The sequence below is a fragment of the Prionailurus bengalensis genome, chromosome A2 (assembly GCF_016509475.1).
Source record: "Prionailurus bengalensis isolate Pbe53 chromosome A2, Fcat_Pben_1.1_paternal_pri, whole genome shotgun sequence".
In the NCBI taxonomy this organism is placed as follows: Eukaryota; Metazoa; Chordata; class Mammalia; order Carnivora; family Felidae; genus Prionailurus; species Prionailurus bengalensis.
Genome location: NC_057348.1, coordinates 151,768,822 through 151,784,083, shown reverse-complemented (window position 1 = coordinate 151,784,083; position 15,262 = coordinate 151,768,822). Strand labels below are relative to the sequence as shown.

The 15,262-nt window shown below is 37.5% G+C and overlaps 1 long non-coding RNA gene across 1 annotated transcript; it reads left to right on the top strand.

Annotated features, from left to right (window-relative positions):
- Window positions 1–1,043: 1,043 nt before the first annotated feature.
- LOC122486484 lies at window positions 1,044–8,028 on the top strand. The gene is made up of 3 exons (XR_006298173.1): window positions 1,044–1,524; window positions 5,131–5,263; window positions 7,678–8,028. It is a non-coding gene; the product is annotated as an uncharacterized LOC122486484 (long non-coding RNA).
- Window positions 8,029–15,262: the final 7,234 nt, after the last annotated feature.

Genomic DNA, 15,262 nt, shown 5'->3' with positions numbered 1-15,262 from the left:
GGCCTTTGAATAATAAACTCTGGCATTCCTAGGATATATTCTGCATGATCATAATTTTATTGTATTTTTAATATATTATTAGACTAAATTTATTACATTTTTTTGCATTTATGCTCGTGAGGGATATTTATCTGTACTTTTCTTATGATGTCTATGTAATTTTGGTATCAGGGTAATATTGGTTTTCTGAAATCAGTTGAGAGGTGTTATGGACTGGATGTTTGTGTCCCCCTCCAATTCATATGTTGAAGCACAAACCCCCAGTGTGATGGTATTTGGAAATGGGGTCTGTGGGAGGTAATTAGGGGTAAGGCCCTCATGTTGAAATTCATGCCCTCACAGGAAAAGATACCAGACATAATGTGTTAGTGTGTGCCCTTTTTCTTTGCAGCCCCCCACCCCCCATGCATGCACAAAGAAGTCATGTGAGCACACAATGAGATGCTGGCCACCTACAAGCCAAGAGAAGAGAACTCAGGATGAATCCTGCCTTGCCAGCACCTTGACCTTGGACTTTCAGCATCTAGACCTATGAAAAATAAATGTCTGTTGTTTAAGCCATCCGGTCTATGGTGGGTTGTTTTGTTTTGTTTTGTTTTGTTTTGTTTTACAGCAGCCTGAGCAGACTAAGACAGGGGGCATCCTGTCACTTCAGCTTTCTGGAAGAATTTAGTTCATATACAATGAATAGTTCTTCTTGAAATGATTGGTTGACTTCTCCATTGAAGCCATCTAGGCCTGGAGTTTTCCTTATGAAAAAGTTTTTAAGTACAAGTTTACTACTTTTCTTTCTTCTCCCCCTTCTAATGTGACTTCCATTTCTATCACAAATAGTTTTTATTGCTTTCATTATCTCCTCCTGAGCTTTGAAAGCTAAATTTTTGGAGTGCCTGGGTGGCTCAGTCAGTTGAGCATCCAACACTGGCTCAGGTCATGATCTCACAATTTGTGAGTTTGAGCCCCACGTCAGGCTCTGTGCTGACAGCTCAGATCCTGAAGCCTGTTTCGGATTCTGTGTCTCCCTCTCTCTCTTCCCCTCCTCAGCTCTCTCTCTCTCTCTCAAAAATAAATAAACATTCAAAAAAAGAAAGCTAAATTTTTATCTATTTCATGTTATTTGAAAGCTCGTGTTTGGTGATTCTTTTTTTTCCCCAGAGGCAATGGTTGATTCCTTAATTTTTTAAAGAATTCAATATCATAAGCAAATTCTTTTAATTTGTGAAAAACTGCTGGTCTACACTCCTCAGCTGCCTAGCAATATACCTCTTTGTTGGGGGTATATTTCTTTTTTTCTTTTTTTCTGAGTCTGATGGGCACACAAGATCATCCATTTTGGGTTTCTCTTCACCTCTAAATGAAGGTTGTCCTTTGTGAGGGAAGGTTCTAGAAGTTCAGTGGTAGGAAACAGGGAGACTCTGGCATTTTAGAACACACAGTCATTCTTAATCTCATGTTGCTTCAGACACACCACTGCTCCAGGCCAGCAAGAATGTTTTTCTAGTTTAGGGTGAAGCCACTCATTTAGTAAGTATTTTGCATGATGATTTAGCTTTGATTTACCATCTCCTGACCAAGATCAGGAGAACTTCCTGAACTCAGAACTGCCTCCCTCTCACTGATTGTTCTGTTTGGCCACAGTATTAGTTCCCTAAGATTAACCTCCAACGAGGTTACATCTGTAGGTTTCTGTTTGTTCCTCTCCTTCCTCTGCTAATAAGCTGTGTTAATAAGAACTTAGCAGCTAGCTTGCCCTTTTAAGCAAGGAATACATGACTTGGGCATTTGTTGCTATCACATTCTTTAAGTATTTGTTGATCATTTATTACCACTCTTATGGTGCCAACACAGCCAGAACTTGCTTTCCTACCTCTTGCCCAGATCTGTACTTAAGGTGGAAACTTTGGTGAGGAAGCAGGCAGAGGTAATAAACCGATTCAAAATCCGAGCTGAGGTTGAGCTTGTGTATGAGGACCGGCAACAAGGCCAGTGGACAGGGAACACAGAATGTGCTCTGCAGGCAGGCGGAGACCGCCGAGGCCTGCTCAGGGTCCTCTCCTGGTGTCTCCGGCAGCTCCGTCTGATTTTCACAGCAGCTCACCGCCATGCTTGGTACCGGTGTCGGCTTTCTGGCTTTCTTTTTTAAAGCTGTGGTGTCCGATCTAGTGCCCAGCTTTTCCCCTGCAACCCGACACCTCTGATCCATTCTGTACCAACCCCAGTCTGAAGCTTCGTCCTTCCACGATTCCTTCTCTTATGGTTTGTACTGTGTCTTTTGAAGGAAAAAAAATACAAAATTTTGTTTCTGGTTTGTTTTCGTTTTTTTTTTTTTTTAGAAATCCAATTCCAGGTGGTCTCCAGTTAAAGGCAGAAAACGTCAGCTTGATTGTCCCTGCCTCTAGATTTGCTAGCAATTTTCCTTAGAATTTACCACTTTTCTGAGTCTGATCATATCAGTGTAGCAGAGCTGATCAGATGTGGTGATGCTGACCCAAGCTAACAAATCTCACACAAAGTATAAAAGCAGAATGCTGACTTAATAAATTTCACCGGGAGTTATGACCATAAAGGGACAGAATGTTCACATCTCCATAGCTGGTGCCTTTGTTTTTCCTCGTGTGCAAGCTAAATAGAAAGATAATTTATTAGAGGACAATTCAATAAGGATGAATCAAAATAAAATGAGTCAGTGTGATGTTGAGACTGTTTGGTTATTATCATGCCTAATGCCTTGATGTTCCCATCTCTACAATAGGACCCCATCTATCAGAGAGACCAAATGCTCATGTTAGCCTCGGGGTTCCAGGATGGTCAGAACTAGAACAATCTCAGCCAACATTTGCATCTAATTCTTTTTCCCCATGATCTTCAGCTGAAAAAAAAATACGGATAGTAGACATGATAATTTCTCATGTTCTTTTCTTCCTCCAGGCATGTGGTAATATTGTACTGTCTCACCTGTGGGCATCAGACATAAGCATATGGTTTCCTTTAGCCAATTAGTTGAGAATGAAGACCGTTAAGAGCCAGAATGTGGCTTGCAACCTTCTCCTTCCCCTGCCAGAGTGATTAATGATGCCTTCTTCATCCTGTGTCTCCAAGTGAGAATGATGTGAAGAGTCTCAAACAAACCCACATCATAAGCAAGGCATAAAACTTTCTCATTTTAAACCACTAATATTTGGGGATTGTTTGTTACCATGGCAAAATGAGGCTCATGTTGATGGATACAGATACTGGTACCCTGTCATAGGGAGTGCTATAAAACAAACTTACATATGTGGTATCAGCTTTGTGGGTTATATGGCAGATAGTGAGGTCAATTTATCACAGACTGGAAGAGGGAGGGCCAGTATTACTCAGTGGCTAAATTCTTGTTAAAGGAACAACTACTTAGCAGGTATGATGAGGCGTTCATACAGGCTCTGGGTATCCATGGCTAAGTAGAGAAAGAGAAAGAGGTAAGGGGAAGAGAAAGCCAAGAAATATACAGTAAGACTTGTGACACAAAAGAAACCCGGGTGTGGTCGTTGCTCACAGAGCTGACTGCAATGAGACAGAAAAGCCAAAAATACGTTTTAGAAAACTGTGCTGCAAAAAAGAATCAACAGCCTAGACTAAAATAAATCACGACAATTTGATACTTACAAAGATCCTGGGGCTCCCAACTGTATACAGGCAAGAAGTGAGCTGACAGAGCTGCTCAGTTTCCAGGAAGATATCTTGCCAATGTCCCACTCAGATATAGCCAAGGAGGATCATGTAAAACAAACAAAAAAACTACACAGAGTGTGAATTTAGGGAGAAAACTGGACAAGTTAGCTACTCCCAAGGAGGAAAACTAGACCTTATTTAAGAATCATTCCCTGCCAGGAATTGGGGGGAATCCTTACTAGGTCTTCGCAGAAGTTTTTCAGAACTGCTACAGAGAAGACTATGTTATGTGGGACAAGTGTATACTATGTGGTCCCAGTGCTTCCTCTCCAAGATTATCTCCTGCAGCTATCTGTCCTGGTTCCATTACTGCATATTGGATTTTGGAGAAGCTCATAGACCTTCAAATTCAAGAAGAGCCACATCCAGACCTAACATCAAGATACTGTCTAAAACCAACATATTCCTTAGAAACTCTGGGTTGTAGAATTGATGTCATGAGTAGGAAGAACTTTTGCATCGCTTCCCTTGGGTAGGCTGCATATTTTCCATGTGGGTAGGGGAAAAGACTAAATATTTTCTTAGTAGATTGCAAACTATGACAGTCATTAGGGCTGTTTACCCATCTTTTAGTTATTCCCCTTCTGCAAACCTGAGAGGATTGCAATTGCACAATCTTTTGATGAGAGCCATGGCCATCTGACCTGGATTTGGCTGAGAAAACACGAGCAGCTATGATGTGTGTGATGTCCAGAAAAAAGTCTTTAATAGTCAGTGCGTGCTTTGTTATTCCCCTCTCTCCCTGGTGACTGGCCCCGTTCCAGATGGTGAAGGCTCCGTCATCCTATGTGCCCATGTGACTGATGTGAAATGAGCATGTAGCATAAGCAATAAATGAAACTAGGATCTTTTAGTCACAGTTTAGGAGCATTTTTTACATCCTGACCTATACAGCCCCAAACTCGACTAAATAAATTAAACAAAACAGCAAATATTCTAGCCTATTTTCCTCATGATTTCAAGAATCCTAAACGGAATACAGGCAGACCCCCAATGTACTGCATTCTTTTCAAATTGAAGGTCTGTGGCAACCCCGTGTCCAGTGAGTCTATCGGCGCCATTTCCCAACAGTATTTGCTTGTGTCGTGTGTGTCACAGTTTGGTTATTGTCAAAATACTGCAAACTTTTTCATTATTATTATGTTTGTTATGGTGATCTGTGATCGGTGATCACTGAAGGCTCAGATGATGATTTATGTTTTTTTAATAGTAAGGTTTTTTTTAATTAAGCTATGTATATTTTTTAGACATAATGCTATTGTGTATCATGCCAGCATAGTATACAGCACAGTGTATACATGTCAGTATAGTGTAGTGTACAGTATAGTATAGACTAGAGTGTAAACATAGCTTTTATATGCACTGGGAAATCAAAACACTCATTTGACTCATTTTATTGTGATATTCACTTGTTTGCAGTGGTCTGCAGCCAAACCTGCAAAATCTCCAAGGTCTGCCAGTATTAGCAAAGGGAACAATTCCTCCAAAAATGCACCATAAACAAGTTAGATGCAGCTCAGGAATGCGACAATATTTTAATATAAGAAAATGGGTAAGTGTCATTCACTGCATCAACGGATTGTAGAACGAGCCATACGCTCATCTTAATAGATACAAAAAAAAATGTGATGGGGAGTCTGGGTGGCTCAGTCAGTTAAGCGTCTGATTCTTGATTTCAGCTCAGGTCTTGCAGTTCATGAGTTCGAGCCCACGTCAGGCTCTGCGCTGGCAGCATGGAGCCTGCTTGAGATTCTCTCTCTCCCTCTCTCTCTGCCCCTCCCCCACTCACTAGTGTGCATGTTCTCTCTCTCTAAATAAATAAATAAACTTAAAAAAAGAAAAGAAAAAATCTGATAAAATTGAAGACCCGTTCAATAAGCTAAAAACAGCAGGAAACTAATTTAGCTTCATATAAGATAACAACAAAACTCCTTATGATACGCACAATTATAAATGGGAAAACACTGGAATCATTCCCTTTAGATTTAAGAACAAGATAGGGATTCCCACTTTTACTGCTGTTTAACAGTACTAGAAATCTGAGATTGGCATAAGATAAATAAAATAAATTAAGGGCATAAAGATTGGAAGAGAAGAAATAAAAGTGGGAAGGGAAGTGGAAGGGAAGAAATAAAAATTACTGCATATGTTACTGTTTTCATAGGAAATTTAAAAGTATAAATTTTCCCATTTAAGGGTGAACATTCAAGTATCCTGTGACCTGGCATTTATACTTTTACCTACTTGCCCAATTGAACTTTAGCATATAGGTACCAGAATACATGTATAGGAATCCATAGTTATCCTATGCATAATAGCAAAAGCCTAGAAAAAGAAATGTCCAGTATCCAATGTTTATAGCAGCACTATCAACAATAGCCAAATTATGGAAACAGTCCAAATGTCCATCAACTGATGAATGGATAAAGAAGATGTCGTATATATATATATATATATATATATACACACACACACACACACACACACACACACACACACAATGGAATACTACTTGGCAATAAGAAAGAATGAAATTCTGCCATTTGCAATGACATGGATGGCACTGAGGTATTATGCTAAGTGAAATAAGTCAGAGAAAGAGAGATATCATATTTTCCCTTATATGGGGAACTTGAAAACTTAACAGAAGACCATGGGGGAAGGGAAGGGAAAAAAATAGTCTCAAAGAGAGGCACGCAAACCATAAGAGACTCTTAAATACAGAGAACAAACTGAGGGTTGATGGGGGGGCACTGGAGGAGAGGGAGAAATGGGTGATGGGCAATGAGGAGGGCACTTGTTGGGATGAGCACTGGGTGCTGTATGAAGCCATGAATCATGGAAATCTACCCCCAAAACCAAGAGCACACTGTATACACTGTATGTTAGCCAACTTGACAATAAAATATATTTAAAAAAAGAGAAATGTCCATTGAAAGAAAATGAATAAGTTTGATACAGTCACCCACTAGAATATTATGCAGGATTGAGAATGAATAAATTCCAGCTACATACATCACAGATAAATTTTAGTTATCTAATGCTGGGTAAAAAAGGTAAGTCTTAGAAGAAACATACAATATGATGTCCTTTATGTAAAGTTTCAAAACTAGCAATAAAAATCTCTACATAAATTAGGATATAAAAAAGTCTAATTGTATGTTAACTAACTGGAATTTAAATAAAAATTTGGAGGGGTGCTTGGGTGGCTCGGTCAGTTGAGCATCTGACTCTTGATCTCAGCTCAAGTCCTGATCTCAGGGTCATGAGTTCAAGCCCCATGATGGACTCTGTGCTGGGCATGAAGCCTACTTAAAAAAATATTTTTTTTTTAATTTGGAAAAAAGTGAACAAATTAAAAAAAACTCTAAAAGGTCATAAACTCAATATTTGATTGAAGGATATATAAGAAGATGTGTCATTATGAGAGGCCCACATAGGTAGACACAAGTTATTGATAATATTTTAGTTCTTAGTTTGGGCACTGCATTCATAGATGTTCATTATTAAGTAAAAATTCAAACAATACCAATAAATTTAGAGATCTATGCATGGACCATTAATTTTAGATATGGAACTAGGGTTATACTGATTTTATTCTGTACCTGTGTGTACATCTATGCCAAAAATATAATTATTTGTAAATTCAGAGTCAAGTATAATAGAAAATACACACACACACACACACACACACATATATATATAATTAGACTCTAGACAGATGGACAGACACTCATTTTAACTTACACATACAAGTGAATACCAAGAGGTTAACATGCGAGAAGTAATATCTATGCCTAAGGGCAGTGGGTTGAAGTCAATGAAATTTTAGAAAGATATTCAAAAAGTAATGACTTATGAAGATGTTGAAGACAACATCAGAAATTGGAAGTGTTCTGTGTACAAACCAATGTTCATCTCTACACAGATTCATGTATTGCAATTTCTCTACTTCTGTTTGTTTAGCTTATAAAGATATGTGACCCTCCCAACCTGGGAACTTGTAAAATAACGATCACCGCTGCACAGATGATACGTGGCCTCAGAATGGTGTTGTCCAGCACTGGGATTTCCTTCAAAAGTATTGGCTTACCAGGGCAGGACTCAGAAAGACTACAGTGTGACTTTTTAGTACAAGAAGTTTCATCTAGTCTGAAGGCCTAAGGTAGAAATAATCAGAAATCACCAAGGAAGACTTTTGCTGTCATCATTTATAGTGCACTGTTCCAGACTCTTATCAACATATTGTCCCTTTCTGCTTTTACTCTCTTGGTAGAAAATGCCTGCAATCATTTGAAATATAGGCATTTCCCAGCATACATGACTTGGCTTTTACACACAGGCATACACTGATAAAGAAGAGTCTTATACCCACAGTCCTGTTCCACAGTCTCAAGATAACAAGGGTTTTGTAGTTGTTTTGAATCTTTAACCAAGAGTATTTGAGGAGGAAACGACCCAGAAGTATGCCTTTACATTCAGCATTAAAAAAAATCACAAGGCACTGGTGCCCTGAGGTATCTACACCACTTTCTTTCTGAAGCATTGTAAGAGAGAGAACAAAAATGAACCTGACATCCAGGTTATAAGTGATAATGCATTCTCACCAGGAATATAATTTATGGTATTTGGTTCACTAACACATACCCCTTACCACTTTATCTTTTTAACCAGGGAATTCAGTGATTCCGTGTATAACTGGAAATTTCTGACTATTGTCACTTTCAGGGTAGTTCATTTTAACTATTTACATTGTGAAGGGCAAATTCTTTTATGATACATTACTTTTCTTTGGATAGGTTCACATTACCCAAGGGTGGTCTTAGCATCAAAAAGGATAAAAAGCTCAATTTGTTAAAATATCAAATATATTTAAATACTTGAATTAATAACACAAATTTAAAAATCTAATTTGTTACCTTTGGAGGATAATAGGGAACCAATTCATTATCTTAAAAACTATAAACAAAGCAAACCAAAGCATTTATCTTGCCTTCCTGGTATGAACATATTGTGATTAAATAGATTAAACATCTTTTATAAAAGTATTTTAATTAGGAAATAAAACAGATTATTAAACTACAGTATCACTATTTTATATCCCCAATGGACTACTGGATCTAAGCATTTATACTCAGCAGCTGCTAATGCCATAAAAACAGAACAACTAGATGTCAAAGTGCTTCCTGAAGAAAAAACACAAAGAACATAAGACCTATAGTATCATCAAAGGAACTAAGAGAATGAGCAAGGCAATGGATGTGATAATTTGTCACAATTTTAAATGACTGTGAACATGTGGAAGTGAACCATAACTTGACCCAATCTCAATTTAAAACTCAGCAGAATTTTTATAAAAATTGACAAGATTGAGGCACCTGAGTGGCTCAGTTCGTTGAGCATCTGACTCCTGATTTCGGCTCAGGTCATGATCTCGTGGTTTGAGCCCCATGTCAGGCTCCATGCTGACAGTGCAGAGCCTGCCTGGGATTCTGGGATTCTCTCTCTCTCTCTCTCTCTCTCTCTCTCTCTCTCTCTCTCTTCTTCTCTCTCTTGCCTTCTCTCTCTCCTCAGCTCATACACACACTCTCAAAAATAAATGGATGAACTTAAAAAAAAATACTTAGGGGCATCTGGGTGGCTCGGTCAGTTAAGTGTCCACCTTTGGCTCATGTTATGATCTCAGAGTTTGTGAATTTAAGCCCCATGTTGGGCTCTATGCTGACAGCACAAAGTCTGCTTCAGATCCTCTGTCTTCCACTCTCCACTCCTACTCCCCTGCTTGCTCTCTGTCTCTCAAAAATAAACATTTAAAAAAATATTTAAAAAAAGAAATTGACAAGATTATTGCAATATTTATAGGTCGATTTAAAAGACAAAGGATAGGTAAAAATAATTCTTCAACATTTATTTATTTTTGATAGACAGAGACAGTGCATGAGTGGGGGAGGGGCCGAGAGAGAGGGAGACACAGAATCTGAAGCAGGTTCCAGGCTCTGAGCTGTCAGCACAGAGCCTGATGCGGGGCTTGAACCCAAGAACCGCAAGATCATGACTTGAGCTGAAGTCGTATGCGTAACTGACTCAGCCACCCAGGAGCCCCAAAAAATAATTCTTAAAAAGAACAAAGTTGGAGAACTTATACTACCTGAGTTCAAGATTTACAATAAAACTAGAATCATCAAGATATATAGATAAATAAAAGAGAACTGATATCTCAAGAGTAAACTCTTTCATTGGTTTCAATTGGTTTCACATAATGTTTTAATGGGGAAAATTGTCTTTTCAATAAATCATGTGCGAATTGCTGGTTACCCATAAGGCAAAAATGTCATTAGCACATTATATGACATATGCGCCACGTAGAAAAAGTACTCAAACAGATAAGGGACAAAATGTAAAATCTAAACTATCAAATGTCTAGACTAAACATAGTAAGGAAATCTTTGCTACCTTGAGATGAACAACTATTAAACCAAAGGCACAAATCATTTAAAAAACGTGATATTAGACTTCAACAAAATTAAAACTCTTGAACTTCCAAAAGCATTGTTAAGAAATTGAACTGAAGTCACAGACTGGGAGAAGATATCCATAATAGTTTTGTCTGACTTGTATCCAGGACACATAATTTTTACAACTCAATAAGGAGAATACATATGCTTAATAACAACAAAATTTTGACAAAGAATTGCAAGGATGCTTCACTGAAAAAGATACAAAAAACGAACACACAAAAGATGCCTAAAATTTTGTCATCAGACAAACGGAGGTTACAACCACAACAAAATACGATACACGCTCAGTAGAATGGTTTCAATTAAAACGACTGGCAAAGTCAAGTTTGTTGAAGAAGCGCTGCTCTTGAAACTCAAAAATTGCTGGTGGTAACACAAAATGTTACAGCCATCATGGAATATAGTTTGGTAGATTCTTATAAAGTTGATGATATTTATCCAAGTGAAATAAAAGCATATATTAGACCTGTCATGAATATTCACAGCATCTTTAATAATCATAGCCCCAAACTAGAAGCAATCCAAACTTCTGTGGACAGGTAAATGATAAACCAGTTATAGTTTATCTATACAATGTAATATCATTCAACAGTGGATAATATTAGAAACAAAAAAATGGAACAAATTACCAACGTGTACAATTAGTTGGATGAGTCTCAAAACATTATGCTCAGTTTAAAAAACTACACACAAAAGAGTTGAAATTGTTTTCATTTGTTTGAAGTAAATTCAAAGGATAAAACACATTTACGGTGATAGAATGCTGATTAGTGGTTTTCTTAGGCATTGGTAGGGACAGGGATAATGGTAAGGGAGAAAGAAGAAAATGTTTTGTAGCCTCAGTACAGTTGATTTTAAAATAATTTAACTTGAGGACACCTGGGTAGCTCGGTCAGTTAAGCATCTGACTCTTGATTTTGGCTCAGGTTGTGGTCTCATGGCTGTGAGACTGAGCCCCACAATGGGCTCTGCACTGAGTGTGGAGCCTGCTTTGGATTCTCTCTCTCCCTCTCTCTCTGTGCCCCACTGCCCCCTCTCTCTAAAATAAAAATAAAATAAAATAATTAAATTTTGAAACTCTTAAGGCAGGAAACAGTTCAGCATTTTATTTTTCCTGGTTGTCACAAACAACTTGTTACTGTGGCCCTACTTTAAAAAATAATAACTAACAAGTATCAATTGCTAAATATGTATCAGGTATATTCTATGCCTGCACTCCAAGATAAAAATCCCTATATTGGTAACAATGAAGCTGTAAATCTCAGTAGCTTAAGACTGGAAATGTAGGTTGGGCACTTCTCTTGGTCAGTTCACTTCCAAATAGTGGCTCTAGTATGCATACTCTTTCTAATTTGTCATGTCACCAACTCAGAATCATAAAATTTCTGTCATAAAGGACGGCGAGCAGAAAGAGAGAGTCAAGAGAATTTCCGGATGGACCTTAAAGAGGGGACACCGCTATTCCTCAAATCATAATGCAGAAGAATCACCTTGAGAAAATTTTACAATCTCCACATGTCATTGACTCCAGGTAGTTATGTGGCCAAAATCAAACTCTAGGAGGAACCTGGAAATTTCGGTTTCGGTGTTTGTAGGAATACGATGGAGACTGATGAGTCGTAACTGTCCACTCCTTGTCACACATGCTTTACCTAATATCAAGTCTCATATATATAAGTCAGAGTGATTAAAACATTGTGGTACATGTATAGGAAAAGAGTTTAGTTGAGAATTCAGAAACAGATCCATATATATAAACAAATAAGAGTAAAGCCATATCAAATCATAAGTGAAAGAACAGACTCTTCAAGAAGTAATTAATGAGGTACGTATGGGGAAAAAAATTCAGTTCCTTCCATCATAAAAAAAATCCCCAATGGGTTACACGTTTAAATAATAAAGACAATATTATAAAATTTTGGTAGAAAAAATATAGGATATCCTTATGATACTAGGGTAGTAAACAATTTTTTAAACAAATGGTAAAGGCTTAAGACAAAAGCAAGAAAGACTGAAAGGCAAGCCACACAGAGGAAAAGTTGAGACAAGCCCTGGTTTGGAATAATGTATGTGCAACAAGTACAAAGAAACACCAAGGATTAGAATCCAGAGTATTTAAAACTTAGTCACCATTGAGAAAAACACAAGACATTAAGTAGAAAACTTGACCCAGGATAAAAATAAGTAACAGTGACCGAGAAACTTATGAAAAGGCATCTAACCTCTCTAACCGTCAAGAAAATTAAAGCACAGCCCTGTATCATTTTTTGCATATTCTATTGGTAAAAGCTCCAAATCTAAAGCATTATGGGGATGTAGGGAAATCATTCCAGTTGCTCACTGCTGGGAAAAGTCGCTCAGTGGTAATTAAAAGTAAAAATTAACTTACCTGTACTTGTAAGTGCAATCTGATACAAACACTTGTATATTTGCATACAGAGGTACGTACAAGAAAATTTATTGCTTTGTTACTTGTAATTGAGAAAATTGTTGAAAATATAAATATGTAATAACAGGGGAGGCAACATTTACTATGTAAGTATGAATTGTTATTCAAGTATTTAAAGAAATGAACTAAATAAATAGATGTGAAAAGCCAAGTTGTAAAAGAACATGCACAGAATAAAAGTTTACAAATATGCAAAGACACAGACAACACGATATTTTATAATTTTCACTAGTACCTATATATGCATATAAATGTATGGGAACTATTCTGGAAGATTACACAACAAAACAGCCTCATTCCAATGACTGAAATATCAGGATTGGGAGGGGTTTAACCGGGACTGCAACATTGTTAGTTTAAAATTTTAAAGAGAGGGGTGCCTGGGTGGCTCAGTCAGTTGAGCTTCCGACTTTGGCTCAGGTCATGATCTCACAGTTTGTGAGTTCAAGCCCCGCGTCGGGCTCTGTGCTGACTGATTGCTCAGAGCCTGTAGCCTGCTTCAGATTCTGTCTCCTTCTCTCTCTGCCCCTCCCCCGCTCACGCTTTGTCTCACTTGTTTCTCAAAAATAAATAAAAATGTAAAATAAAATAAAATTTTAAAGAGAGTAAATGTACTATTTGTGGGGACTAAAAAATGAAACAATAACAATACTAACAATCAGAGTAGAAATATACCAACATGTTAATAGTGGGCACTTGGTGGTTAAACTGTGATTGTGTTTTATTGTCTTTGCTCTTTTCAGTGGATCTCTTGTGTTTCTTGGGAACATATTTTCATATTTAAAATTTTAAATAATATGAAACATTGTAACAAAAGGAAATCATGATGCATGCATAAAAGGGGCTACTATCCCATTAAAGTTAGATGAGTTTCCTTGAAATGAAAAGTTTTTCACATTGACTGCGTGAGCAACCAGGAGCAGGCTGCAGAACGCAACATCATCTTAGTTAAAGGTTATTATTTAGCTAGCTTAAGTGATGGAGAATTTATTGTAAGGGCTCACATCTCACAGATATACACAAGAATCAGAAGCAAGCCTTGTGGGAAACAACGATGAGCAAATAAAGTTTATGAGGGATCTAAGCTGCCCTTCTTTTCCTGTCTCTCCTATTTGCATGAAAATGAAAGATATAAGAAGGAAAGTAGAAAGAAATGGGTGGGGGAGAGAAAGGATTTATAAATGCATTCATTTATCCATTCCTGGAAAAAAGGTGAAGGAAAGAATAAATTAAGGAAGGAAGCAAAGAAGGAAAGAACACTGGGTTAAAATAGTGGGGAATCACTGGCCAACATTATTTCTCTTTACAAAATGGAAAATCCCATAACTTATTTCAAGACCATATGATCCTGGAATAAAAAAATGATACGTTATCATTTCCCCTGAATCTTTCAGAAAATAAGATCACCATTCTGGGTTAGAAGCATCCCTGGGAGGAAACAAGGGGTTTCAGGAGCTAGCCTTAAGCTAGCTCACTGTTTCCTGTGATAAACAATCCCCCACAAAATCATTCACTATATGAACTACTCCACAGAAAGGGCACTTCAGAATGTGAGCTCTGAACCAAAAGACTGTACCTGGTTGGCTTCTTGGAGTTCTTTCTTTTCCAGCTAAAACTGATGGTGGTCAAGTGTACCAGACCAAGGACATTTAGGAGACACCTTCCGGCATGCAATGTCCAACTGCTCAGAGATGCTCAACTGCATTTTCAGGTGCTATTTTCCATTCTGCTTCTTCATGACTCTGGCAGCCTCTTGTCCTATGAATTAATTTTGCAAGTCTAGCTAGTTAGGACTCACCATTTTCATTGTTGTCATGGAGTTTGGGGTACATCATTCATGTCAGAACCCTCTCTACGTCTTTTGTAAAGAATACAACATACAATTTTATGCAAAATAATCTCATTCAGTCTTCACGAATAATTCAGAAGCATAAGCCTCTAAAAAGAAAATTACATAAACATAAAATTTTCAATTATGTTTGGATTTAATGACACATAAGCCTCGACACCTTTCTGGGCAGATCTATTCCTCAATGCACTATGTCTTTAATCTGAAGTTTATTTCAAACAAAAAAAGTAGCTGCTACTGTTAAATGCTTTCCTCAAAATTCTACTATGAAATATGGAAATAATAATAAATATCCAATTCTCTGCATTCTCTACACTCTAACTATATATAGATATATATCTATATAGATGGAGATATATAGAGAGATACATAGATATCTATGTATCCCTGTATATATTGTAAATGTGGATCTGAGTCTATACAACTTTTTTCTTTTCCTCATTGACTAATACTTTATTTTTATTTTTTTAAATATGAAGTTTACTTTCATATTGGTTTCCATACAACACCCAGTGCTCATCCTAATAGGTGCCCTCCTCAATGCCCATCACTCACTATCCCCTTCCTCCCACCCTCCCATCAACCCTCAGTTTATTCTTAGTTTTTAAGAGTCTCTTGTGGTTTGGCTCCCTCCCTCTCTAACTTTTTTTTATACAGCTTCTAAAGGAAAGCTTTTCCTACAGATTTCAGTATTCTGTGGATGAAAATTCTGCTCAGGTTTTCCAAGCATAACCC